General features: G+C 39.7%; 1 protein-coding gene and 1 pseudogene across 3 annotated transcripts in view; one reads left to right on the plus strand and one right to left on the minus strand.

Annotated features, from left to right (window-relative positions):
- Nucleotides 1-27,319, minus strand: part of Tpk1 (thiamin pyrophosphokinase 1) — a 320,069-nt gene that overhangs the window by 22,124 nt on the left and 270,626 nt on the right. The gene's annotated exons all lie outside the window — the stretch shown is intronic.
- On the plus strand, nucleotides 7,785-9,531 carry LOC110296133 (annotated as a pseudogene).

Genomic DNA, 27,319 nt, shown 5'->3' on the forward strand with positions numbered 1-27,319 from the left:
TGTGATCTTTTTACTTTATTAATTTCATGCCTAATATCCTAGTCCTTTATGATTCTAGGATGGAGAAAAGAAATCCTGAGCTGTTCACTCTCTACCTCTAGGCAGCTTAAAAGATAAAACGTAATGCTCACATAAGCCATTGTATAAGTATATTCCAAACATGCTATTATGAGTTATTTATATTGTTATATATTTTTAAGATGCCCTTTCCATCTACCTAGATTGCTCTAGACATCTTGATTAGATAAATGGTATTTTATTAGTCTGACACTCAGAAAAGCAGCAAATTCAACTGCTATCTCTCTAGGACATCTGACCTAGAGGAAAAAAAATAGAGTTGTAATCTACATGGACACTCTAGCAATGTCCTGACATGATGTAACTCTACGAAAAGATACCTTATACACACTAAAACTAAGTTATTGGTGTTACTCAGTGTTTACACTAGACACCAATTTTGAAATCCTTCCTTTATTATTTTTTTTGGTGGTGGTAAGAGAAAAAAAATCTCAGTGAGTAACTTTTCTTAGAGTGCTGGCATTGGTAAGATGTCTGACATGACTCCAATGCTATTGCTTCTCTAATTTCTATTTCTCAGAAAGATGTTATCACTTTCTCTGTCAATTATAATGCTTTAGAGCCATGGCAGAGAAGAAAACAAAGGCCATGTGTATAGGCTAGCCATTTCTCACAGTGCAATGGAGATCTTTATTTATGGTCAACTAAGAAAAGAGTGGGCTACCCTTGATAGAGACGGGGTCTTGGAACTGTGCCAAAAACTATCTAGGAAAAGCATGTTTCCTGGGGGACTCAGCAATCAGGACTGTGAAGGATCTGTGTTTCTATCAATCGTCCTGCGGGAACTCAGAACTAACTAACTCAGTTAATCTCTGACTGTCTCTAGAGATTAACACCCTCATTCAGAATATTAAGAATATTTTTGCAAAATAAAGCAAGTATACCACCAACCAACCAACTAACCAACCAGCATTTTATAAGCATTTTCTTCCCGTCTAGGACTACACTGCTGTGAGAAGAATATGCTATCTCCAGTCCAAGAGAGATACCAGGAGCACAGCCAAGGTGGATGCCTAACACAGTGTGTTGATTGGCAGAGCAGCCACACACCAGGTGCTATGGAAACAGATCCAGTTTCAGAAAGCCAAATCTTTCCTCAGCTGCAACTCTACAGGGGATGTTTTATACCACCAATTTAGCACCTTTGATATTTATGAGGTACCTACAATGTGATACTTAGATACATATTTACACTGTAGAATAATCCAAGCTAACAGCAAATCTACCACCTCACATACTTTCTTGTGAAGATATTTAAAGCACTCAGCAATTTTGAAATGTACAGCATTATTAATTGTTATAAGCACTATTCTGGGTGAATGTATCAAGGTGCTGTCCTGCCCAGTCCAAATTCAACTCTGTACCCTTTGATTGGTGTTTCCCCTTTGTGCACTCCTCTTCCTCAGTGGGGCTAATCACCATTGCACAGTCTTCAAAGACCTCAACTCTGTCAGTTCTATAGTCTTATTTACTATTCTGCAGCTGTGTTCAAATACTGTGACCAAAAGCAGCTCACAAGAAAAGTTTACTTTGGCTTCCAGTTACAAAGGGAGCTTATGACAGGAGATGATAACCAGAGTAGAAAGTTGAGTTATCACATCTGGACCACACATAGGAAGAAGCGATTTGGTAGTGGGATGAGACTATTAACTCTCAAAGTCAACCCTTAGTGATGTACTTCCTCCAGCAAAGGTCCCATGCTAAAAGTTCCTAACCTTCTCAAACAGCACCATCAACTGGGAACCAAGTGCTTAAACTCATGAGCCAAAAAGGGTCATTTCTCATCCTAACCACCACATCCATCCAGATGTTCTAGTCAGCATTATTTCTTTCTCTACTAACCTTAGTTTACTGACCCTGAACTATTAGATCCCCCGTGTAAGGTTTGGGGTGGTTTAACAAGATATTTATTATAGAATGCTCTTTATGTGTTACAGAGCAACATGTGCTCTACTTTGATGGGTGGTATGACCCACACATCTCTTAGGTTCATCAGGTCTAGTGTTTGCTCAAATCTATTGTCTCCTTTTTAATGTTCTCCTTTCCACTGACTTACAGCATGTGTGACATTACATTTGCCATCACCTTATCTATATGTCTCAGTCTATATGTCTTTAGAGCTAAGAAATGTTATTTTGTTTTGAATCCATTCAGCCACTCTGCTGTTATTTCAAGTAACTACTGACAGGTAAGTCTTACTATACACATTTTTTTTAACAGATTATTTTAAAATTCTCTATTCTTTTTCTTCTAGTTTCACCAGTTCCTTTGTGAAATATTGTACTTATGATGTAGTATGCTTGGAGTCCTTTGTCTTTTTATATTTTGCATACCTAGCAGAGTGTCTTTATCTTTGGGTAAATCACTGAGTTTTGAAACAAAATTCTTTGTGGCAAAAGCTGATACATAAAGCAGGAACCTAGGGGTTAGAATCAATATTTATAGGATGTGAACATAGTTTTACCTATTACATTCTAGCCATGATACTATCCAATATGACTCAGGCTTTGTGAATGTGTGTCTATTCTACTGTAGTGTTCTGTATGTTGTAGTTCTGAGTGTTATGACCATGTGTTCACAACACTTTTGCACACTTTTGGTAATATGTAGGTTTTTATGCTTTGAAAACCCTTTTAATTTTTGTTACATCTTTTGAGACTTGGTTCAGTCAAATAACGGTGTATTTCTCTAACATGTTGTCCCACCAAAGACTGATATAGATGATTTGGTATAGAAACACATAGCTGTAATACTAACATTCAGGAGGATGAGGCAGGAAGATGCTAAGTATGAGTACAGCCGGGGCTGCACAGTGAGAACCTGTGTATAAAAGCAAAAGAAAAAAAGAGCTGCAATAGGCTATGGAAGGAATTAAGGATGTATAATAGGAACTACAATCTTATCATCCTTGACTTTGTTTAATGTTACCCAGGCTAAGCTGTGGCAATTTTGGGAATATCTCCAAATACTTGGTGCTTTCTTTCTTCAAATAGAAGTTCACACATGAACATGCATAAGTGAGAAACGCAAAGTTAGTGACATATCCCATGAAGTGCAGTGGATGCTCTGACAGTTGCAATTTATCAACATAAATTTTTGGCTTAGCTGCAAAGTGTTTGTCACAGGGAGATAGGGCACTTCTTAAATTGCTTCCTGCCTTCTTTAATAGTAATCTTAGGTTTTACGATACAGATCTTTCAGAACAAAAAAGACACCTTGGTGCACAAAGAGAGAGAAAAATTCAGATTTCATGTATATCAGCAGAAGTATCCCTGTGCTATTCTCTTTACCTTAGATTAGAGATCTTCCCCCCTCTGTCAAATGTATCAATCAATCACTTTTGCAAGAAAACAGGAAGAGGCGAGGACACTTAGAGTAAGCAAGCCAGCCTATGTGGCATTTCACTTTCCTTTACATCAAAGAAAAGACCTATCTGAATTCACTGTCTCTATCTTTCTGGTAGCTTCTAACAGTATTAGGTGGGGAGAATACTCTTATAACTAGTTGTATGTAATAGTTATTAATTTGTTACATCAGAGCAAAAAATTGATTGAAAATGCATGCATTTAAAATGTTTCCAAAACTCTTATAGCTTGGTAAATCTCTCTCTCTCTCTCTCTCTCTCTCTCTCTCTCTCTCTCTCTCTCTCTCTCTTTCTCTCTCTCTCTCACACACACACACACACACACACACACACATACACACACACACACACATACACATTTCTTTAAGCTACTTTGGACATGATAAGCACTATTTTTCTCATTTAAAACTAGTATCGATTTGCATTGTAGTTGAGATATGCTATCACACTTTTTTTTTTTTTAATCTACTCACAAAAATCTAATGTGAGGGATACAGTTGAATTCCAGTGAAAGTTTCTAATAAAGTAAATCAGTTGAAGCCTGGGCTCTGATCTCCTTAATGTTAAAGACCAAACTCGCCTGACTGCAACTAGCTACCCTCACTGAAATTACCTGCCCACCAATCTTATATTTAGAAAGCCAGTTTTAATACTGCTATTCATAATGCCCACGTCATGAGTTATTTTCCTCTACTATTATAACAGCTTATATTCAAATGCTAAATTCTACGCCTCAAGATCTGGTTGTTCCAAGAGGAGCAGATCTCCACCTATACCAGATTTTGCTGTATAATGCTTGCCTACCAAGTTCTTCGTGATTGGTTTATAAAGCTATAGGTGCTGGTTGAAAGAGAGGTAGGTGGGGATTCAGTTCCTTTGCTGGGGTCTGAGGCAGAGACCACAGGAGGGAGCAGAGTCAGAAGGAGGAAAGTACCAAGGGGTAGGTGGATTGTGAGCACATGGTCATGAGACCATGTCATGGAGGCCAGTTGGAGTAGGAGTGACCCAGGGAGAACAGTGCAAGTGATATCTTGGGATTATTATTATTATTATTGGGATTATTAGAGAAGTAGAGAAAATAGCATAGAGGGTTGATATCTGCCAAACTCTAATGCTTTAAGGCTTATTATAAATATAAAGGTTTTGTGTGGGGCAGTGAGCTGTGTACAGCCAGCCTGGTACTCGGTTGAGAGCAGGCTTTGAACCCTGGAGATCCGATAGGTGACTTCTGCCTGCAATGAATGGTAGGTGTTCGGCCTCGCCCCATGAGCCCCTGGCTCCTGTCTCAGCTACAGCCTCCCACAGCTCCCAAGTCCCTGGCATTTTGTCTGGACTCCACCACCACTGTTACCTGGCAACAGTCAGGTAAACCTGGCCCACTATAAAAGGGGCTGTTTGCCCCTGCCTGCCTCTCTTGCTCCTACCCTCTTACTCTTGCCTCTTGCTCCCTTGTTCCCCCTCTCTCTGCATTCCCTTCCCCACATCTCTCCAAGTGGCCATGACCAGTCTCTATTTCTCTATTCTCTCCACCCTCTCTACCTTTCTCTACCTCTATGTCATGACAATAAATGCCTTAAAACCATGGGCTGTCTCTTCTCTTTGGGATCCGTCCATGCTGGAGCAGTGGAGCAGGACTCCCTCTAACGAGCTATGCAAGCCATGTGTCTATCCTCCTGCAGGAGGCCTTCCTGCAGGAAGCCTTCCTGCGTTCTCAGACATGACTTCCACTAACTCAAGCTGCGGCCCTAGCAAGACAAGGACTCTCCTCTCCACAGGACCCAGCTGGAGATCTTTCCTCCTGCCCTTTTCCCTTCTACTTTGGGTCAGAGCTGAACTGCAGGCCTCCACTCTGTTCTCAGCTCTTCTGTGACATCCTTTGGCATTTGGATTGTCCAAGAGCCTGAGAACCTTCCAGTCTTGGCCTCCTCTTGGACTCTGTGTGGGCCAGGACTCATGAGCCAATTCTGGCAGGTCCTCTGGGACCTCAGACTGCACTTCCACACCCCCAGACTGGGATCCTGGAGCTTCTCACAGTTTGATGCCTGCTTGGTGGTGGTGGGGGTGCACAGTCAAACTTCCCAAATCCAGCCTTGCCCAGAGGCTCAGGGTCTTGGCTGGATGTAGGACCCAATTTTAATCTACGGTTTGTGTCTTTTATTTGGGAACTAAATGATCAAAGGTGGGGTAGAAGCTTCTGAATCATATTTGCTGCAGTACACCTTCTTGTAGCAACTACAGGAAGTGAGAAGAAAATTATCACTGTCATAAACAAGGAAACGGAAGCAGAGAAAGTCTAACTGATTTATTATTACCTAGGAGCCAATAGTGGGTCCCAGTCTAGAATTCAGGACATCTCATTAAATCAACATTATTACTCAGTGTTGATTACCCACAAAACACTGCATTGCAATTTTTATCAGATTGTTAGTGAAAAAGGCCACATTTGGAGATGGAGAATGCTAAACTGTCAGGCAGGGGTGGGACTTCCAAAGCAAATGATGTACAAAAGAACAGGAACAATCAGGAGATTATTTTCTGTTTGAGGTTAGAATATCTTCATTATATCTATTCTCCATCCTCAGGAAATTCTTCTTTTCTATCTAGAACTGGTACAAGATGATAAACTACTAGTGGCTTTCTGCCCTTTACAGCCCTTCACAAATTTCTATCTTTTAACCGTTCTCTCAGACACTGTAAGATGACATAGCAGGTAATCCTGTGTCAGGGTTCTCCTTTCCTTTCACTCTGGGTCCCGCTCCCCACAGTATGTCAGTGGATCAGCAACTTTAGCATCAGAGGGATTTTGCTAGGAAGGCAGGCTCCCAAGTCTCACCCTACCTCCTACACCAGAACCTGCATTTTAACAAGACACATTACAATGTGAGAACTACTGTGAGAGGCATTGCCCCATGAATTAACCTCTCCATTTTCCACCACTGGTCTCCTTGAAGACTTTCTCCTCCCTTTCCTTCTTCAAACAACCCAGACCCACTATAAGGAACAGGTGAGAAAACACGCTGACCCCTTCAATGACTAGTATATCTTTTTAGCTCTTAGGTCATCTCACTTTGGCTTCCCTGCTTACCGTGTTCTTGCCACTAATGCTATGTCTCTGTTCTCTTTACATTTTATTCTCTTCTTTATTTATTAAAACTCTGAAACTTGTCTTCCATGCTGATATAGTTGGAAAACATGGACAGTATGTGCATGTATGCAAGGTATGTGTATATATTCTCACTCACTGGTGTAGATATAAATAGTTCACTTTGGTGAGGTTGGATCAACTCTTAGACTTCCATGGTTACTAAACTGAATGAACTGCAGGGATGTGGTGCCTTACCACTTTTGTGTGCCCACTCTAATCATATACCAATTCAAGATCACCCACATTTGTATATTCCTGCCTAGTGGTTGGATTGACCTGTACCCATCCTAAGCACTGTGCTTACTTTCAAAGATAGAAATATCACACAAATAGTACACAGACACAAAACTCATGAGGATAGGTACCTAAATCCTTCAATCAATTGAATGGCTAGCCTGTGTATAGTGGTGTATTAAAAATGAAGAAAAGGATCAAACAGGCAATGGAAGCCAAGAAACTCATCACTATCCAGTGTCACAAATAAGCTTGGGACAGTGAGGAACCAGAAGCCAAAACAGAATCAGATTCTTTCCTTCATCCAATGGCTTTCTGAAGGCATGTTGTACAGCGAGGCATGAGAATGGACTCGGAGCAGCCTGCTCACTTGTGATTGGATGTTTCCCTATTCATCAGGTCTGCCTCTTATGAAGAAAAATGGTGAGCATAAAGGAAAAGAAGCACAGGGAAAACGGGGGTGTACCAAAAGGTTAATGTGCTCTTCAGCCCTCTTCTGACAGATCACCTAGCAGCCACACAATCTGTTTACCTGATCCATGCTGAAAGAACTGTCACGCTTCACCTTTGGAAATGGGCCATTACTTCTGGTGACAGATTATGAATGGTGGAATACGGCCGGCACCTGGCCAGACAAGGAAGAGTTCATAAATCAGACTCAAAAAGAAATACGTCACTGGCATCCTTGAGATCTATATGCATTGGAGTGGGGTGTGAAAGGCATATAAGAGGGAGTCAGTTCAGTCTACATGGTGTGAGGACTGTTGGTTTTTAAAATATCTTTGTTAAGGTTCTACAAAAGAACTACTGCCTTTTTCTTCTTTTTTTAATCTACCTAAGGAGTTTTGTCTTCCCACATTTCTCTGAGCCTTCTACTGAAAATGAGGTTCTTGAACCTTGGGTTCAGCCTGCCTACACACATGGCCTGTCCATCTCCTGATTCTGCGACCAGTATCAAGACCCATGGCTCCCTCTCAGCTTGACCTGTTCAGTGTGTCTGACAAAACTGGCCTTGTGGAATTTGCCAGAAACCTTGAATCTCTTGGTTTGAGTCTGGTTACTTCTGGGGGCACAGCAAAAGCTATCAGGGATGCTGGCCTGTCAGTCAGAGATGTGTCTGAGCTAACGGGGTTCCTGAAAATGTTAGGGGTGTGTGTGAAAACCTTGCATCTTGCCATCCGTGCTGGAATCTTGGTATACAATATTCCTGAAGATACTGCTGACATGGCCAGGCTTGATTTCAACCTTCTAAGAGTTGTTGTCTGTAACCTGTATCCCTTTGTGAAGACTGTAGCTTCTCCAGATGTAACTGTTGAGACAGCTATTGAGCAAACTGATATTGGTGGCATGACCTTAATGAGAGCTGTAGCCAAAAACCATGCTTGAGTGACAGTCATCTGTGAACCAGAGGATTATGTGGCAGTGGCTGCAGAGATGTAGGGCTCTGATAGTAAGGACACTTCCCTGGAGACCAGGCTTCATGTGGCGTTGAACACATTTACCCATACTACTCAATATGATGAAGCGATTTCAGATTACTTCAGGAAACAGTACAGTAAAGGAATTTCTCAGATGTCCCTGAGGTATGGGATAAGCTTCCATCAGACTCCTTCCCAGCTGTATATACTGAAGCCCAAGCTACCCATCACAGCTCTCAATGAAGCCCAGGATTCATAAACTTGTGTGATGCTTTGAAGGCCTGGCAGCTGGTGACAGAACTGAGAGGAGCAGTAGACATTCCAGCTGGGGTTTCTTTCAAGCATGTCAGCCCAGCAGGTGTTGCTGTTGGGGTTCCACTCAGTGAGGACAAGGCCAGAGTCTGCATGGTCTATGACCTCTAACCGACTTTTATGCCCCTGGCCATTGCATATGGAAGAGCAAGAGGAGCAGAGAGGATGTCTTCATTTGGTTATTTTGTTGCATTATCTGACATTTGTGATGTCCAAATTGCAAAAATTATCTCCAGAGAAATATCAGGTGGTATTGTTGCCCTGGGATATGAAGAAGACTTGAAAATACTTTCTAAAAAGAAACTGTAAACTATTTTGTTCTTCAGATGGATCAGTCATACAAACCAGATGAAAATGAAGTTCAAACACTCTTTGGTCTCCATTTTAAGCCAGAAGAGAAATAATGGTGTCATTGACACGTCGTTATTTAGCAATATTGTCACCAAGAATAAAGATCTGCTGGAGTCTGCTCTCAGAGACCTCACTGTCGGCATATTAGCTGTCAAGTATACTCAGTCTAATTTGGTGTGCTATGGCAAGGACAGGTAGGTTATTGGCATCGGAGTAGGACAACAGTCTTGGATACAGTGCACATGCTTTGCAGATGATAAGGCAAACTCTTGGTGGGTTTGATACCACCCACAAATGCTTTCCATGAGTTTAAAGCTGGGGTGAAGATAGCAGAAATCTCCAATTCCATTGATGAGTATGTGATTGGCACCATTGGTGAGGATGAAGACCTGGTGAAATGTTTTATCACGGAGGCAAAGAAGAAGGAAGGGGTCAACAAGCTGAATGGTGTGTCTGTCAGCTCTGATGCCTTCTTTCCTTTCAGGGATAATATAGACCAAGCTAAAAGGAATGGTGTGGCCTACATTGTCACTCCATCCGGATCTACTGCTGACAAGATTGTGATCGAGGTGTGCAACGACCTGGGGATCATTTTGGCTCATATGGATCTCCAGTTCTTCCACCACTGACCTTAGCTGACATTGTTTCATAGTCCTAGATAATCATGTGTGGGATCTTGAAAGTACCTTTTAAAAAAATTGTCATTTGTATCTTAATATTTGGGTTTATAAGTAGTTGGATCTTACTTATTTGAAAGGTATAGCTTTCTAGCCTAAGACACCATGTGTGAGGATTGTTTCTGCAAAACCTGAAGGCATCCCTCCCTCCTGGAGCCAGCTTTCATGAAAAGTTCTTGTGAGACACCTAAAGTGCAGGTAACCAGGAAAAGCCAAGCTGTCTCATGATAACATGGCCCCCCTGTGGACTGCTCTCCCCAGGGCTCCTTTCTTAGTGGCTCTCAGAAGCTTGGCTGTTTGTCTCCTAGATAAACAGCCAATTATCCCCTGGGAACTGGATCCTTAGCAGGATCTAGATAATGCTGACACAGCTCTTCCTTTCTCCAGAACTGCTTAAAAACTCTGTTAGCTACTTAGTATACCTGTTTGGTACAAACCTACAAATGGACACAATGTCAACCAAAGTAAGCAGATACAGACCCCATGTGGGAAGCCCAAGGGAGGGGGGGGGCTTGAGGGGGCAGTGGCAGTGTCTCCCTGTACCAGGCAGGACATAACTGGATCTGTGTCCCTGTGTTTGTAAGCCTGACTGTTCACACAGAGGATTCCTGTGGTCAGCTGTAATTTTGATCAGTTAGCCTTATGTTAGTTTTGCCTTCTTTCCAATCCTCTAAATAAATTTGAAAAGAGTTTTAAAGAATGAGATAAAATGAATTATCTCAACAAAAAGCATAAGTGGTTAATTCTCCAGAGTTACTTGGTCTATTTTACAAATTATCAAGGGAACAGATAAACATGGCAGATAATACTACACAAATAGCTAAATGGGTAGGGATCAGTGAAAGTAAGTATTTAGGAGCATGTGAAAATAGCCAGAAAAAAATGTCAACTAAAATGAAATAATGCCATATAAATATCCTCAGGGACAAGTAATCAAAAACAAACAAACAAACAAACAAACAAACAAACAAACAAACGTGGAAGAAGAAGGGCTTCAACTTTTTGTTTTGTGAGGTTGGCATGAAACACTCAAATGTTATTTTTACATTTATTATCAAAATATACATTCCAGTGTATTTAGAAAATGATGTTTTGTAGAGAGATATTCATAATGAAGAAAAGAGTGTTCTTTTCACAATTCAGTCCAGGTTGATTACATACATATTGCCAAGGAGCTGAGAGTCACTTTCCAATTCCTCACACCCAGCCTTTACTCTTCAGAACAGACAGAGTACTTAAAGCAGTGACGATTCTATATGCTTTTGAAAATATAAATAAGGCTACCTAAATATATAAATTATTATTGTGGTAATTATTGCTACTACAAAACAATGATGTTATTGCTGAAATAACTGTATATCTATGGTTTGATTATAACATAAGGTACAGAAAGTAGAGAAAACTTTTACAATAATAAAAGATATGCCAAAAGACTGTCTTTCTGAGGGAGTCCCATTTCTAATAATATACTGTTTATCCAATGGCTGCCTCAGGGCTTCCTGGAGTCCTGATAAATCTATCTTCATTATTTTCAAATATGAAATACTATATTTTTCCTATTCATTATGAATATTAATGACTTAAGCTATCAAGCCAAATCAAATTCTCCTGTTCAGTGGCACAAAATACTGTGAAAACCTTTTTATTTTAGTGCATTTGTGACCTTCACCAGCATCTTTTCCACTAGTGGCAGAAATAACCCCAGGGTCTGAGTCCCACACTTTAGGCCAGTAAGAACTTCCTCTCAAGGGTTGCCTCTGATTATCCAGGTAACAGTTTACAGTTTAACTCGCCCAGAAAGCTGCTTTTAGTGAGTACTAGGACAGGAAGCTCTTATGGAGACTGTTACATTCCCAATTACATCTCCCTTCATTTGCCTCAGTCTCTCCTTCAGATGATTTCTTTAGTATGGAAATTTATTGCTTAGGCCATAAACCTCACTTGTATGGTTTCTGACTCCTTTGTATTCCTGCATCTAGATGCAGACCTGCACAACCTATGCATTTGCAGGTATGCGCTCCAGTCCAGTGTGTCCTGGGGCATGTTCCAGCCAGTCAGCTATCATGCTCATTTTTCAGTCCTTAGTTAAAAAGCCCCATTCCATGAGGTATTTTCAATGATGCAATCTGTATTTGTCAAGATATTTTCTCTCGGTCTAATTGTTTTGTGCTTTGGTTTCTTTTAAAACAAAATTTTGGCATTTTATCTTCTCAGTAGTAATTTCCATTCCAGTATGAAACACACCCAAATTACCTGTATGGGTCAATTTTCTGTATATAGATTACATCTACATGAAGTTAATAATGAAAATATGTTTTATTTTAATCATGCCTGAGACAAGTTTAGTAGTTGAATGTAAATTCAAAGTATCTTTATTAAAGATGCTAATATATGATGCTGTTTGAGGAGGCTGTGGATCTTTTAGGATGTGCAGCCTGGGTGGAGAAGGATGCTACTGGAGTAGGGCAGGTTTATGGCCTCACCCTATTTCCTGCTTGCTCTCTCTTGCTTCCAGTGTGTGGAGAAAAGTGTGATGAGCAAGTGCCTTGCTCCTGCCACCTGCTGCCATGTCTTCTATAACACTAGGAGTTTTGACTCTCTGGAACCATAAGACAAAAAGCCTTCTCTTCTCTAATGTGCTTTTGGTCATAGTGTTTACACAGTAACAGAAACCAAAGGAAACCACATGTATACAATAAAGCAACCAGTGATTTGCCAGTTAGTGATCAATGAGTTCTCCGACTCTTAAGCTACTCAGGACTGTAGCTACAAGCAATATTTATTATGAAAACTAATTTCTTTACTTCAGGAAAATAACTTAAGATTGATTATAAAAACTATCTTTAGTAGGGTATTCTTGACTGGATTCTTTGTCCTACTTATAAAGCATGATAAATTCTATAAAAAACAACTTCAAGATGCAAGAGATGTGAAAGGGGAGACATACTTAAGTTCATGAGGAGCTTAATTAAGTAAATGATGATTCAATATAAATAGAAGATTTTAGAAGTTAGTATGTATGCCAAATGAATTTTGTACAGAAGTAATTGCCTCATAGTCCACTACACTAGCAATGCACAGAGAGGTTGATACAAGCTGCTTCTCAAATAGTGAGCAGCTTTTGCTTAGAAGGTCAGTAGAGAGTATTGGGAAAATAATGGCTCCACTTATTACTTTTTCCACATTGTCAACAAACAGCAGAAAGGCAGAAAACACTCCCCAGTTATATATTATCTGTGCTAATCTAGTATTGACATCAGAATCTGAGAAATCTATTTGAGATAACATTAAGAACTATGAGCCAGGCATGATGCTGGCTCCATGCCTATAATCTCAGCACCTAGGAGGAGGAGAGAGGGCATTATGAATATTGAGATTTTCCATGCAAAATTTAAGGTCATTCTAGGATACATAGTGAGATTCTGTGTGGACAACACAAAATGAGCCAGGTAGTTGTGGCACACATCTCTAATCCCAGTACTTGCAAGGCAAAGGCAGGCAGATCTCTAAGTTCAAGGACATCCTGGTCTACAGAGCAAGTTCCAGGACAGCCAAGAGAATTTCTCAGCTACACAGAGAAATCATGTCTTAAGAAACCACATGCACAACAAAACCAAACGAAACCAAATCAAGCCAAACCAACACCTTCCCCTCCAAAGTGCTGGGGATGTAGTTCAGTCAGAGCTAGAGTGCTTGCCTAAGCAAGCAAGCAAGCAAGCAAGCAAGCAAGCAAGCAAGCAAGCAAGCAAGCAAGCAAGCAAGCAAGGAAACAACAAACAGCAGCACAAAGTAAGGCAGGCATACATTTGACAGATATGTAGGAACCAAAAGGTTAAAAATGGTATAATGATTGTTTCCAATTCTAAGAAGGGGCAAAGTGTCCACACGTTGGTCTTCGTTCTTCTTCAGTTTCATGTGTTTTGCAAATTGTATCTTATATCTCGCTATACCAAGTTTCTGGGCTAATATTCACTTATCAGTGAGTACATGGACACTTTGCCCCTTCTTAGAATTGGAAACAATCACCCATGGAAGGAGTTACAGCGACAAAGTTTGGAGCTGAGACAAAAGGATGGACCATCTAGAGACTGCCATATCCAGGGATCCATCCCATAATTAGCCTCCAAACGATGACACCATTGCATACACTAGCAAGCGTTGGCTGAAAGGACCCTGATATAGCTGTCTCTTGTGAGACTAGGCCGGGGCCTAGCAAACACATAAGTGGATGCTCACAGTCAGCTATTGGATGGATCACAGGGCCCCCAATAAAGGAGCTAGAGAAAGTATCCAAGGAGCTAAAGAGATCTGCAACCCTGTAGGTGCAACATTATGAACTAACCAGTACCCCGGAGCTCTTGACTCTAGCTGCATATGTATCAGAAGATGGCCTAGTTGGCCATCACTGGAAAGAGAGGCCCATTGGACACGCAAACTTTATATGCCCCAGTACAGGGGAACGCCAGGGCCAAAAAGTGGGAGTGGGTGGATAGGGGAGTGGGTGGGAGGGTATGGGGGACTTTTGGGATAACATTGGAAATATAAATGAGGAAAATACCTAATAAAAANTAAAAAAAAAAAAAAAAATGGTATAATGAAAAACTCTCCCAAGAGAAGGTAGTAAAGAATCCTCAGGGTTCAATATTGTTAGATCCCTGGGTTTGTATTATCTAACCTCACAGCTTACAAAGCTACAGTACCTCAGACATGTAGTACAGGTAGAGATAGGCACTGAGAACAGTGAATCAAAGTAGAAAATTCAGAAACAGACACAGACATAAGTGGATGACTGATTTCCACTGAGGCTGTTAAGAATACATTGGCTAGTCGGATGAAACAAATTACACATTTCAACCTTTGAATGCGTTATTCATACAGTCCAAATAGAAATATACCATAGATTTAAGTTTAGTAGTAAAACCTGTGAAACTTCAGGAATGTAAGAAAATAAAAGACCTCTTGGGTTAGACAAACATTCTTAAATCAGACAAAGAAAATGAATTAGGACAACAGCAATAACTTGAACTTTGTGGGGATGTTTGCTCCTTAAAAGAAAAAAATTAAGCATATGACATGAGTCACAGACTGGGAAGTGTAAGCAATTCCTTTTTCTAAGAAGGGCCTAGATGCAGAATATAGAAAGTAGAACTCATTAATAAGAAAGCACACGATTCAATAAAAAATGAGCAAAACATTTGGACCATGCTTTTCAACAGGAGAATGACTGAGATTTTGAGTTACATATACATTTTTATCACTGTAACTGAGAATCCTGTGTGGAAATAGTAGCTGTTCTTCTACTGGCACATGCCAGACAGATATAGAATGACATCCAACGATGTCCCAAGACTTTGGAAGAGGTCCCAATGGAAAAATGCCCTGGACAAGAACTACTGGTTTGGTTAGGGCTTTCCCAGACAAGACATACAGGTGGCAAGTATGTAACCTGTAACAATCAACTACAATCTATTAAATGTAAGAGGCTGATAAAACTATGTAATATATAAAAATACCAATATGATAAAACAAATATTTATAATGTTCTTTAATGTTGGAGAAGCCTTCAAATCTGAAAATGTGTTCGAGGTATTTTGTTTTTTTTATAGTGTACTGATATTGATATTCCTCTTTCCCCCAATCTTCACTAGCCAAACCTAGTCAACTGCTAAGAAATGAATGAAAAAAGAAAATGTGGCACATAATGCAATGGGATCCTATTCAGCTATAAAGATGAAATCATGATATCTACTAAGGTAGATGATTCAGAAATACAGAGATTAATGTTCTGTCTTATGTGGTCGCCCTCTATTCCTTCTTCTCCACTTCATCTTCTCTTTCTTTCTACACACAATGCTCCCCCACCCCCACCCCCCGCACAATATTTGCACCTACATGAAAGTACATAGAAATGTTAAATGGGAACTTTGAGAGGGAGTAATAAAGGAGATGAAGTGGGAATAAGAGAGGGTAATGGATTTAATGTGCATAAATGCAGGAGAAATTAACTGGAGGAAGATGGAAGGGAGGGGGGATAGGAACTAGAATGACATTTATGAATGACAAATGCCACACCAAAACTTTCTAGGATGTCTAAAAATTTAATACAAAATTATAAAACTGTGCATATTATCAGCACACTGTATGGAACTAGTTAAAATAGCTCTCCATAACCCAATTCTTTTTGCACAGTAAATCAGTTAGAGCTGTACATATAGGTAATATTTTTAATGATACAGGAAAATATTTTTAAGTAGAAAAAGTAACTGTGGAAGAACATTCAATACTGTCACTTTTTGGCTAAAAATACACATATAGAGAAATACAAGACAGAAAATATTTTAAAGAGGTAAATACTGTAATTTTAGGAACAGTTATCCATAAAAGTTTGACTGTAATCAGATTTCAACGTTTTTCTATTTTAGTTTCTTTATTTTATTTAAGGGCAGTTAGAAAGTAATAGAATAGTATGGATGCTTCTTTAGGGAACAATTTATAGAATTTCCTTCTGACATAGCAACTCTGAAGTCCTTACTGATGTGAGTTAAAATAGAGTTATTTACCTCAGGCTGCTTCTATTCCTTCTAAGAAAGAACTGCAATGACACAAGAGATACAGTTCCCATACTTTTACTTGAATACATTATTTTAAATATTTGCCTATATGTTGAGAAAAGGTCTTATTTCATATAAACACTCGTTAATTCATTTATTTTCTTGACATGATAAACGTGTTTTAATGATGTGCAAAAACATTCTGGAAGGATTCTTTTCAAAATCCTCCAAGCATTACCAAAACTCCGTTAGAATGACACATGAAATATAACCAAAACCTAGAGCAACATTTCTCCCTTTGTATCGTAAAACAGATAACACTAGCTTACACAAACACAGTATAGGAAGCAAATGAGAAATTTTCATGATGTTACTTGATAAATGGTACCACTGCCAACCTCAACAGATTTCTAAGGCATCTTAAAATGGTAATTTGTTTGGCTCTTTCAAAACAAATAGTTCTATTTATGCAAAGGCACAGTGTCAGTATGTGGGAAAAAGTTTGCTTGCTCTCTCTCTGTTCCAGAGTGCCAACCATACCAAGCTATTTCTCTTTAACATCCAAGGTCAGGGTCACTCCAGCATCCATGTCTGTAATTTACTACCCAGATTGCTTTTGGGTTGATCTATTTAAATGAATTCAAGAGACTTGCTTGGGACCTCTAATATCCCAGTTGATTTTGTTAATTTACTAGTAAATGTCCTATAGAATATGTAAACTCAGTTTGAATGTCAGGTTTCTCAATGGGTAGTCTTGCTGGGAAGCTTACCACAGAGTGTACATTCCACCAAAGAAACAGCCCACTTTAGATGGCATTGAAAAAACATGTCTCCAAGATATCTGACATTTTGCAGTTAGTAACAATTGGAGGGATTAGTTCTTACTACCATTACAGACCCCCTTCATTTAAAAGAAACAAGACTTTAGAGCTGTTGAAAATTTGGCTCCTATGCAGGAAATTATTTTGATGGTTTGAATGAGAATGCACCATAGGCTCATAATTTGAATGCTTGGTCCTTAGTTGGTGGAGCTGTTTTGAGACAGTATAGGAGGTGTGGCCTACTGGAAGGGTGTGGGCTTTGAGGTCAAGAAAGCTCATACCAGGCATACTTTCTGCCTGAACTTGTGGGTCAGAATGCAAGCTTTGAACATCTCTGCCTGCCTGTCTGCCACCTCGCTTCCTGCCATGATGGTCGTGGATCAGCACCTGAAACTGTAAGTGAACTTCCAGTTAAATGCTTTCTTTTATACCTTGTCTTGGTCATGGGGTCACTCCACAGCAACAGAAGAGTAACAAAGACAAATATTTTCTACATTTTATTATCATACAAATTCAATTTTAGTCAGATGGAAAATAAGAAAAACCACCCATAATCTTTGTACTTAAATTAAATATATTTTCCTATACTCATTTTTCATGCACATAATTAATTTTTTTTGTATATTCAGCCACAGCAATATATTTTTATATCTGGATTTTAGGTCCACTTTTCAAATTTTTAAAAACATATCACTGAGAGGCATTTTTCTTCAATGTGGTGATGTTTTTATTTTCTTGAGTTAAATCTTTATTCAGAAATGCACTGGGAAGATTGCTCAATTGGTACAGTGTCTAATATGCAAGACTTACGATATGAGTTTAAGTTCAAGCATTCACATAAAAAGCCAGCCCCAGTTGCCCAAGTATTCTGTAACCAGGGGTTGGGGAAGAAAAGACAGAAAGAATTAGCTGACCTAGCTGAGTAGGTGAGTTTTAGGCCAAAATGAGAGACCCTGTCTCAAAAACAAGGTGAATGACTTCTAAAGAAACCTACAGCTGACATTTGACCTTCGCACATACAGACACATATCTGTATTTGTGTTCATAACAGCACAAGTCCACAAACACAGGAGCCTGCTCTCCCCCTCTCCCTCACTCCCCCCTCCCTCTCTCCCTCTCTTCCCTTCTCCCTGCTCTCTCCCCTCTCTCCCCCTCTCTCTCTCCCTCCCCTCCCCCTCTCCCTCTCCCTCTCTCTCAGGGGTCAGGCAGGGAGAGAAGCACAGCTCAATGTGGGTGAACAACACTCTCTAGCAACTGTCTCTCAATGTAAACATACACTTACACAACTGCAACACTCTTTAGCATAAATCCCTCGTTTCTTATGAACCAAGCACTACATGCTGAAGATCACAACAAGCAAGTTTATTCATGTGTTTCTATTATGGAGCCTTCCAGTATCACTTCTCTTTTAGTAGATCTCATGTGAACTTTACAGAGATGTTTTTATCCAAACATGTATTTTAAAGTTAGTTTTGTTTTATACATATAGTAGTTTCAGTTATTTCTTGTTTGAAGAAAATATACAATACACTCTTTTACACACAAAATATGTTGATCACAATCTAGATTGAAACCTCCTAAATTGTCCTATATTTATTAGTTTCCTAATCCCTTCCAATTCCCAGAGCTGTGCATACGGACTGGCTTCCTGACTTGAATGGAAATGTCAAGATGAGTTAAAGTCTAGTAGTAGCACTGAGGAATCAGTCAGAAGTCAGTGGTCATAAGTCTGGGGCAGGAGTCTTCCTGGCTCCAAAGAAGCACAAAACCTCAGTTGCTACATCCCTCAGCAATGTGCACCTGCTGTTTCTGGACATGGCACACACTAATTGGATAAACACATTTCTGGTCAATAAGAAATGAACACTGTCCCTTCCTCTTCAGCCATTACCACCAATCAATCCAGAGATTGTTCCAACTTGGAATGGGATTTTAACTGCCCCATTTGCTTTTCTTAGATCAATGTGATGCCTGCAAACAGCAATAAAGGAATAATTCAAAGAAGTTTAACATTCAAATGAACACAGACAATGCAGAAGCCCAAAATAGAACTGCATCCAGTGTTAGATTTTCAACTCCTTCATCTTTCATCTGCAGTTCTTACTATTTTCCTTTCCAAAGCCTTACGTTATGATAGCATTTGAAATATCTGTTGACAGTCATATTTCAAAACCATTAAAGCATCTTTCAATGAACAAGGCTAAAGTCACTATACCTTTATTTCTAGAGCATGTTTGCCTATATAGGTTTTATTTTAACAACTGGTGTCTGTTGATATCTTTCTGCCCACAGTGAACGGGAGTTTTTTTATTAGGTATCTTGACTGTGCCATGACAAGGAAATGCAAGTAGGTTGTTTAAAAGTACTAAAGTAGAAAAGAGCTACATACTTTCAAGGCAGGTGCACTTAGAAGCCAATTCATTAAGTGATATACTATGATTTAGGATTCCAGAGGACAAAGTAGCCAGCAATGGGTAAAAATCCCAGCACTACAGGAGACAGCCATGCAAATGTATTTGGAAGAGAACAGGGAGAGGGGGTAAATAGTTGGGATAATCTCTTGTGCCTTATGTAATGGTTGACTGTATTATTCAAATGCTGGTTTCGGTACTGTGAAAGCTGAGTCCAGGACCCTTGGTTTTCTTACTTTTATGAAGTATCATTTCTCTTGGTGTTCTGTAAACATCTCCATCATGTTCTGCTTTGATCAATAAAGAGCTGAATGGCCTATAGCAAAGCAAGAGAGGATAGGTGGGACAAAACGGCAGAGAAAGGAACTCTGGGAAATACAGGAGATTTATCAGCCAGACTTGGAGGAAGAAACAGGTGTCCGTACTGGGAGACCTCCCCATAGAGGGGAGGTAACAAGCCGTGTGGCAGAAGAAAAACTAGAATAAATGGGTTAACTTAAGTCAAACAAGCTAGTTGGAAATAAGCTTAAGCTGTAAGGCCTAGGTATCATAAAAAATAATAACTGTGTCATTATTGGGCAGTCCGTGGATTTGAGACAGTCCAGTATAAAATATGAATGAATGAATGAGGAACAACCTAGGGTACAGGCTCGATCCCTCATCTCTTTGTGTGAAGAGTGAACTCTGAAAGGTCATGGGACTGTGTTTAGTGATGATCATCATTAACAGTTCTCAAGATGATATGCTAATTTTTTGACAAGAGACCAAACTAGTGTCATTGTTTTCTGAAGTTCTAGGTGAAGTGATAAATAATTCTGTACAAAGTAACTACAATAATAAGATAAAACAAAGTTAGAAACAAAACCCTAATAGTGTGAGAAACAGAAAAATCATTGGTAGCAGCTGAGTAAAACATAAAACAGAGAAGTTCACAATTTCCTTACTCTCCTTTTAAATGTCTTTATCAATGACAAGCAGAGGAGAATACAGAATTGCTCTTTATTTCTGGACCCTGATTAGGGTGTCAATTTTACTGGGAAAGCTTTCAAATAAATTTCTTAAAGGAGCTGAGCAGGATGGGGCAGAGGCAAGGGCTCCGTGCAGGTGAGTGGACAGCTGAGAAGGAGTGAAGCAGTGTAGCCTCGGAATCTTTATTCATCTTCCTAGGATGAAATCCACCTTGCCACACACAGGTTCAGAGCCCAAGTACCCAAGGACCTGGATACATATGTGGACACTTATGACCAGTTCTGTCTGCTTTATAGCTCTTGCATTCTGACAAACCGGCATCTTGATTCAAGGAAGAAGAGATTCGTAACTACTGTCTTCTCTTCATATTCAAATGATAAAAGGGGGCATGTAGCTATTTAGAATGCCCAAACTGGCTTCAGACAGAGAGTCATGTGTCTAAGTAATGAATGGTAGATTTAAAGTGCCCACTTGGTTCATTAGGTCTGTTGTTTCGAATGGATCAATTTCATCTTATCCTTTGTTTGAAAAACCATGAATTTAAAGGGTAGATTTGGACATAAATGGCCCAAGAAAAACAATGAAAGATGTGACCAGTAGGAAAATTACTTTTTTTTTTTTTTTTTCAGGGAGGCAAATCTATCAGAGAAAGCTCTAGATAAAGATATGTGTGTATGAATTGCTAGTTCCTTATGGGGGATTCCTTTAGACAGAGCTGATAAGGGTGTCTATCAAGTCCCCAGGGATACTGAAGGGAAGCACTTCCAGCTGGTGCCCCTGAGCAGAGGCCACTTAGGAACTGAGGAGCAACAGTTGGGGGAGGAGTAGGTCTTCTAGACTCAACTCACCCATTGGCTGAGTCCAGGGCACATTGTTTTGTGAAAGAAACCAGTCCTGCATCTGAGCTACTGCTCTTCTGGGCCTGCTTCCAGTGGAATGAATTCTAGTGGATATGCTCCCAGGGAAGGCATCTTTGAGGAAGTAATTATATGTGTAATGAAAAGAGACTTAAAGAGTGTTACAGGAGCCTAGGGGCCAGGATATTGCCTATCCATTGTCTTTTTGTCTCTGTTCTGATTTTCTAATTAAATGGTGAAAATCACATCTGCAGAATTCATTATCTTTGGCTCAGTAGTTTTTCTTCTGAGCATACATCTTTAAAAGAAAATCACATTCAGAGATCAAACACTATACATGTATGTGTTGGTTACACCAAAAGCATATAACTGTCCAAGAGAAACAAGCATGTGAGCTCATACTCCACTGAATATTACTCAAGGACCACACATCTTCATGAGCACCATCTACCAGCATATAGTTATATCTGTCTTAAGTCCAAAGATAGTATGCTAATGTGTGCACAACATTGTATGCACATGGGAAGTATGAGAGGAAATAACATAAAAACTGCACGACAATGACATTATATTGTATTCCTGACCACAGAATTTCCTTCATTTTTCTTTTCTTTTCTTTTCTTAAAGATTTATTTTATTTATATGAGTACACTGTAGCTGTTTTCATACACACCAAAAAGGGCACCAGATCCCATTACAGGTGATACAGCCACCATGTGGTTGCTGGGAATTGAACTCAGGACCTCTGGAAGAGCAGTTAGTGCTCTTAATTGCTGAGCCATCTCTCCAGCCCTCCCTCATTTTTTCTTGCTGTCTCAAATTTTCTCTAGTGACCATGTACTAGCTATCACAAACATACATGCATGTTAATGCATACGCGCACACACACACACACACACACACACACACACACACACACACTAGCAGCAGCAGCAGCAGCAGCAACAACAACCAAAAACACCCCCCAAAATCAAAAGCTAATTAAATAAAAAAAAACTTTACAATTTTCTCTCAGGCTGGGATGCTTGATCAGGATGAAATGAAATAAGGACCCTGATTGAATTCAAAAGATCAGTAACATTTCAAAGTTATAAACATACTGTACATATAATATTCACTGGAAATCAAGAGTTTTAGTTTAGTTCAGTGAAACTATTTATTATGTGACTTGTTGAAGTTCCTAATCTAGAGTTGAATTCCATACAACTGTAGTATTCTACAAAGAACAGCAGCAAACTACATCTATGTGGACTGTCCAGTCTTGTTTAGAGTACCTTGCCTAGCTCTTAGCTAGACATCTTAAGATTGTCATTGACCTGTGGCTCCTACACAGAACACTGTGATGGGGTAAGAGAAGCTGGTGGGAGGGGAAAACCCAGCAAAGCTCATTGTACAAATGTATGAAACGGCCAAAGAATAAAAAAATGATGAAAATAAAAGGAATTCACAATAAAGCCATGATACTGATCTCAAGCATGCAGCTTATGGTAGAAACATTAGACTCAGATCCAACAGTTTCAGGAATACAATAAAATCAAATGTAGAAAAACATCCTGCAGAGTTGAGGAGACAGGAAGGGTGGGTGTTCTGTCCTGCTGTGTCTTTTCCCACACTCTTTTTGGGCATGCAATCACGACTTACCTATTAAGGTATACTTGGATTTATTGTATAATCAAATACATAAAATAAATAATACATATTTTAAAATTGCTGTCTTACAACCAATAAAAATATAACAAAACTTTTGTAAATAGTACCTTATTTATTTCTACATATTTTCCATTTGATCTTTGATTATGTGCAATGCTGGCCACACACATAATGAAAGTACTATGAATATGTTATCTTTTATTTAATTTTATATTTCTGTACTTTATATTATTGCTTCCATTCTAATTGTTTGTGGTTAAGTTATTTCTGGGTGGTTTTGTTTTGTTTTCTGTCTATTTGGGTGCTTTATTTTGATACCACCAGACTCTTTATGGAACAAAGAAGACCACGGTGTGGGAGAGTCTCACACTGGTGAATCAGGTCACATAATGTAACCACAGAAGGAGGGGTTATTATATTGGAAGCCCTCACTCCAAGCACACATCTGCTTTGTCTCACTGCCTCTTCCTACGCTCTTCTAAGCACTAGGACAGCCACAGCACATACAAGTCAGTTTTTCAACACTCTGAGTTCAACATCATATTTCATTATGATCCTCTCAGGTGACCTGCAAAGCAGGAACAGTGGGAATGAGGTGATCCTCACAGATAGTATTATGCACTTTGGATGCAAGAGGAAATGGCAGTGTTAGGTAATGGCCATGAAACTTCTGTCACACCACCAGCATGTCAGAAGCTTAAGGAAATTTCCTTTTTATGTAAATAGTACAGTTTGTTTCCCACTCTAACACATACATTGTTTCTGTTTTTAAATAAAAATATTTTATGTGGATGAGTGGTTTTCCTGTATGTATTTCTATATACCATGTATATGAAGTATCTGAAAAGGTCAGAAGGTGGCACTGGATCACTTGCAACTCGAGCCACCACTGGCTGTGAGCTGACCCGTGAGGGTGGGAAACAAATTCTGGTCCTCTGTGTACTGTAATTATTCTCACTACTGAGAAACCTCTCCATCCCCTGTTATTTATGTATTTTAATCAGATCATCAAATAGTCAATTTTATAGAAACAAAGAACATGATGCCCAAATCTGCATGTATACATGTATAATTTTATGAGACACCTAGAAACCAAATCAATTGTAGTGCATTGGACAGTCCAGTGCATCAGCTATAAAACTTTATAGGAAATATATACTAGTATAATAGTATGTGTGTGTGTATATATATTATATATATATATAAAATATATATATAGTTTTAAAATATGAATCTTCACCCAAAGGCAAGGCTCCTCATACACTACTTGGTGGCCTTTCCTTAGAGGTCCGATTTCTTGAGACAGCAGTTATCAGTCCTGAAGTACTATTGTCAAGCTTCTTTAATTTACCATTGAATGAAAAGAAGGAAAATAAAAATGAGGGCATGCCTAATTCTAAAGGATGGAGAGGGTTTATTATAGACACTTGAGAGCCTAAGAGGCAGAGATGCCTGGAAAGAGTCCAGACTTGACCTTGCCATCAGACTGAGCAGGCAGGTCATGTGTGGACTGGAAGGAGAGAGGGAAGAGGCAGGGAGGAGAATCAGGAGCAGCAGCCAAGAGGGCAAGAAGCCCAAAAGGCCAAAAAGGTCTGGTAGAGTCAAAATGGTTCCATTATATAGGGGGAGTAAGAACAGCTGGGGTATGTGCAAGCCCAGCCCAGTCCCTGGGCTAGAGAAGTTTAGGGTAGGGGGCTGAATATGTCAGCTAGAAGGAGCCTGTAACAGATAGGGAACTGAGAGATGCTGGTGGCCAGAGTTTATGTTGAAATGTTAATAGACATCTCAGCCACGTGTCCCTGGTTTGAGACCTAAAAACCATGCTACAGAATTCTTCTAGTTTTTGTTGTGTGTTTATTTGGTTGTTTTAAGTCTTTTTTTCAGATTTATTTATTTTATGCATATGAGTACACTTTAGATGGTTGTGAGTCATCATGTGCTTGCTGGGAATTGAACTCAGGACCTCTGCTTGCTTCGGCCCCACTCCAGCCCAAAGATTTATTATATGTATGTAGAGTGTAGCTGTCTTTAGATTGCCCAGAAGAGGGTGTCAGATCTCATTACAGATGGTTGTGAAGCACCCTGAGGTTTCTGAGATTTGAACTCAGGACCTTCAGAAGAGCAATCAGTGCTCTTACCAGCTGAGCCATCTCTCCAGCCCTGTTTTAAGCTTTAATTACCAATTGTCTGACCTCGAAAGTGAAAAGGGGAAAAAAACAAACAAACAAAAACAAAACCAAAAACCAAACCAAACCAAACCAAACCAACCAACAAAACCCCCAACCAACTGAGGAAAGAGGCCAGAGTTGTCTGTGCTTATAACCCCACCCACTCAAGAAACTCAGTAGGCACCCCCACTTTTAAACTGATCCTAATTCATGTCTTAGCAGTTCCATTTCTGGCTGGCCCCAGGCCGTTTCCAAGGGTGCAGAGTGAAGCACAGAAAGCCATCATCAATCATTCATCAGTTACAATTACCATTTGCATCCATTTATCTAATCACAGCCTGCAGAAACTACCACCGACTAACAGTTCAAAATCAGTTTAACACAGACACATCAGGGTGATTATGATACTCTAGCATTATCTAATACACATGGCTGCCCTGCTCATGTTTCATTTAAATGAACAATGCATGTTCTGTCTTCGTCACATCACATATACTGAGGGAAAAGAGAGAAAAATATTCTACAGTAATGGGGTTGTCTGGGTAATCACATGCAGGCTTCTTCAAACCATCAAAGGCAGAAATTCATTCAGCTTCTAATTCCCAGAACTGTAGTTTAATGGATATTCTCTCTTCCTCCCTTCCTTTCCTTCCATTCTCTCTTCCCTCCTCTCAGCCCCTCTGGCTCTCCCTTTCTTGCTTGCTAATAACAGAAACTGAATCCTTATGCAAAACTGTTAGCATGGCTACTCCAGGTGTATCTCTCCAACTATGGTATTTGTTTGTTGCTTTTCTTTCTTCATAGTTTCTACAATTGGTTCTTTTCATGTTTAGAAATGACATTGATTGTTCTCTATATTTTTATATTTTATTATTTTCATATTTCATTTTTTTTTTGGTTTTTTTTTTTTGGTTTTTTGAGACAGGGTTTCTCTGTGTAGCTCTGGCTGTCCTGGCACTCACTTTGTAGACCAGGCTGGCCTCGAACTCAGAAATCCGCCTGCCTCTGCCTCCCGAGTGCTGGGATTAAAGGCGTGCGCCACCACGCCCGGCTATTTTCATATTTCATACATTGTATTTATCCTCCTCCCCACATGTCCTTCCAGATCCACTCAATTTTGTGTCCTTGTGCTGGATAATTTTATGTCACCTCGATACAAGTGAAAATCATTTAAGAGGAGGAAACCTCAATTAAGAAAATGCCTTCATAAGACTGGCTTGTGGGCAAACATGTAAGGCATCTTTTCAATTAGTGATTGATGGAGGAAGGCTCAGCCCATAGTGGGTGGTTCCATGCCTGGGCTGGTGGTCCTGAGTTCTATAAGAAAGCAGGCTGAACAAGCCATCAGGAGCAAGACAGTAGGCATCACCCATCAATCGCCTCTGTATCGGCTCCTCTCTCAAGCTTCTGGTCTTGTTTGAGTCCCTGTCTTAATTCTCTTCAATAATAGGCTGCAATGTGGAAGTGTGAGTCAAATAAACCCTTTCCTTCCCAATTTGCTTTTCTGTCATGGTTGTTTTTATCCCAGCAACAGAAACCCTAATTCAGACAGTCCTCATATTTTCTTTTAACCCATTGGGCCCATTAGTGCTGCCTGTGTGGCTTTAGGTGTGTGGTCATCTTCTAAAACATGTTAGAGTTACAAGGGACCATACTCTTAAAGAAAGCTAACTCTCTTTGTTCTGGGAGTTATTAACTATGAATAGCTTCTCAGCCAGTGGACCAGCAGTGGGAATTTGTTTTGTGCTCACTTCCTGTCCTCCATGCTAGGGTGTTGTACATTTAAGTGTGTGCAGGTTCTGGACATGCTGTCACAGCCACTATGAATTCCTATGTACAACTGCCCTGCTGTGGTCAGAAAACACAGTTTCCTTGGGTCATTCATCACATCTGCCTTTTATATACTTTCTGTCCACATCTATCACAATAATGCCTGAGTCTTAGGAGGTGGTGATGGTGTAATAGATTTCCCATTTAGAACTGAACACGCCACACTCTCCTATTCTTTGCATCTTGACCAGCTGTGCATCTCTGTGTTAGTAGCTATTTGTTTGAAAAAGAAGTTTCTCTGAGTTTTGAGAGATGGAACTCATACCAGGTACAGTTTTGGGGGCCACAGGCTTGTGGCTCAATAGGACACAGGCTCAAGGGAGAACCTATTACTAGAACTCTGACATAGCATTAAACAGAATACAAATGACTTTTTATTATACCCACCAATTAATGCATCTCTCAAACCTCATACACATTCAGTTATAACTGCCACTTGTTGAGGATTATAACATTACTAAAAGAGGGCTAACAACCTTCCAT

Source organism: Mus caroli, chromosome 6, assembly GCF_900094665.2.
Source record: "Mus caroli chromosome 6, CAROLI_EIJ_v1.1, whole genome shotgun sequence".
NCBI classification, from domain to species: Eukaryota; Metazoa; Chordata; class Mammalia; order Rodentia; family Muridae; genus Mus; species Mus caroli.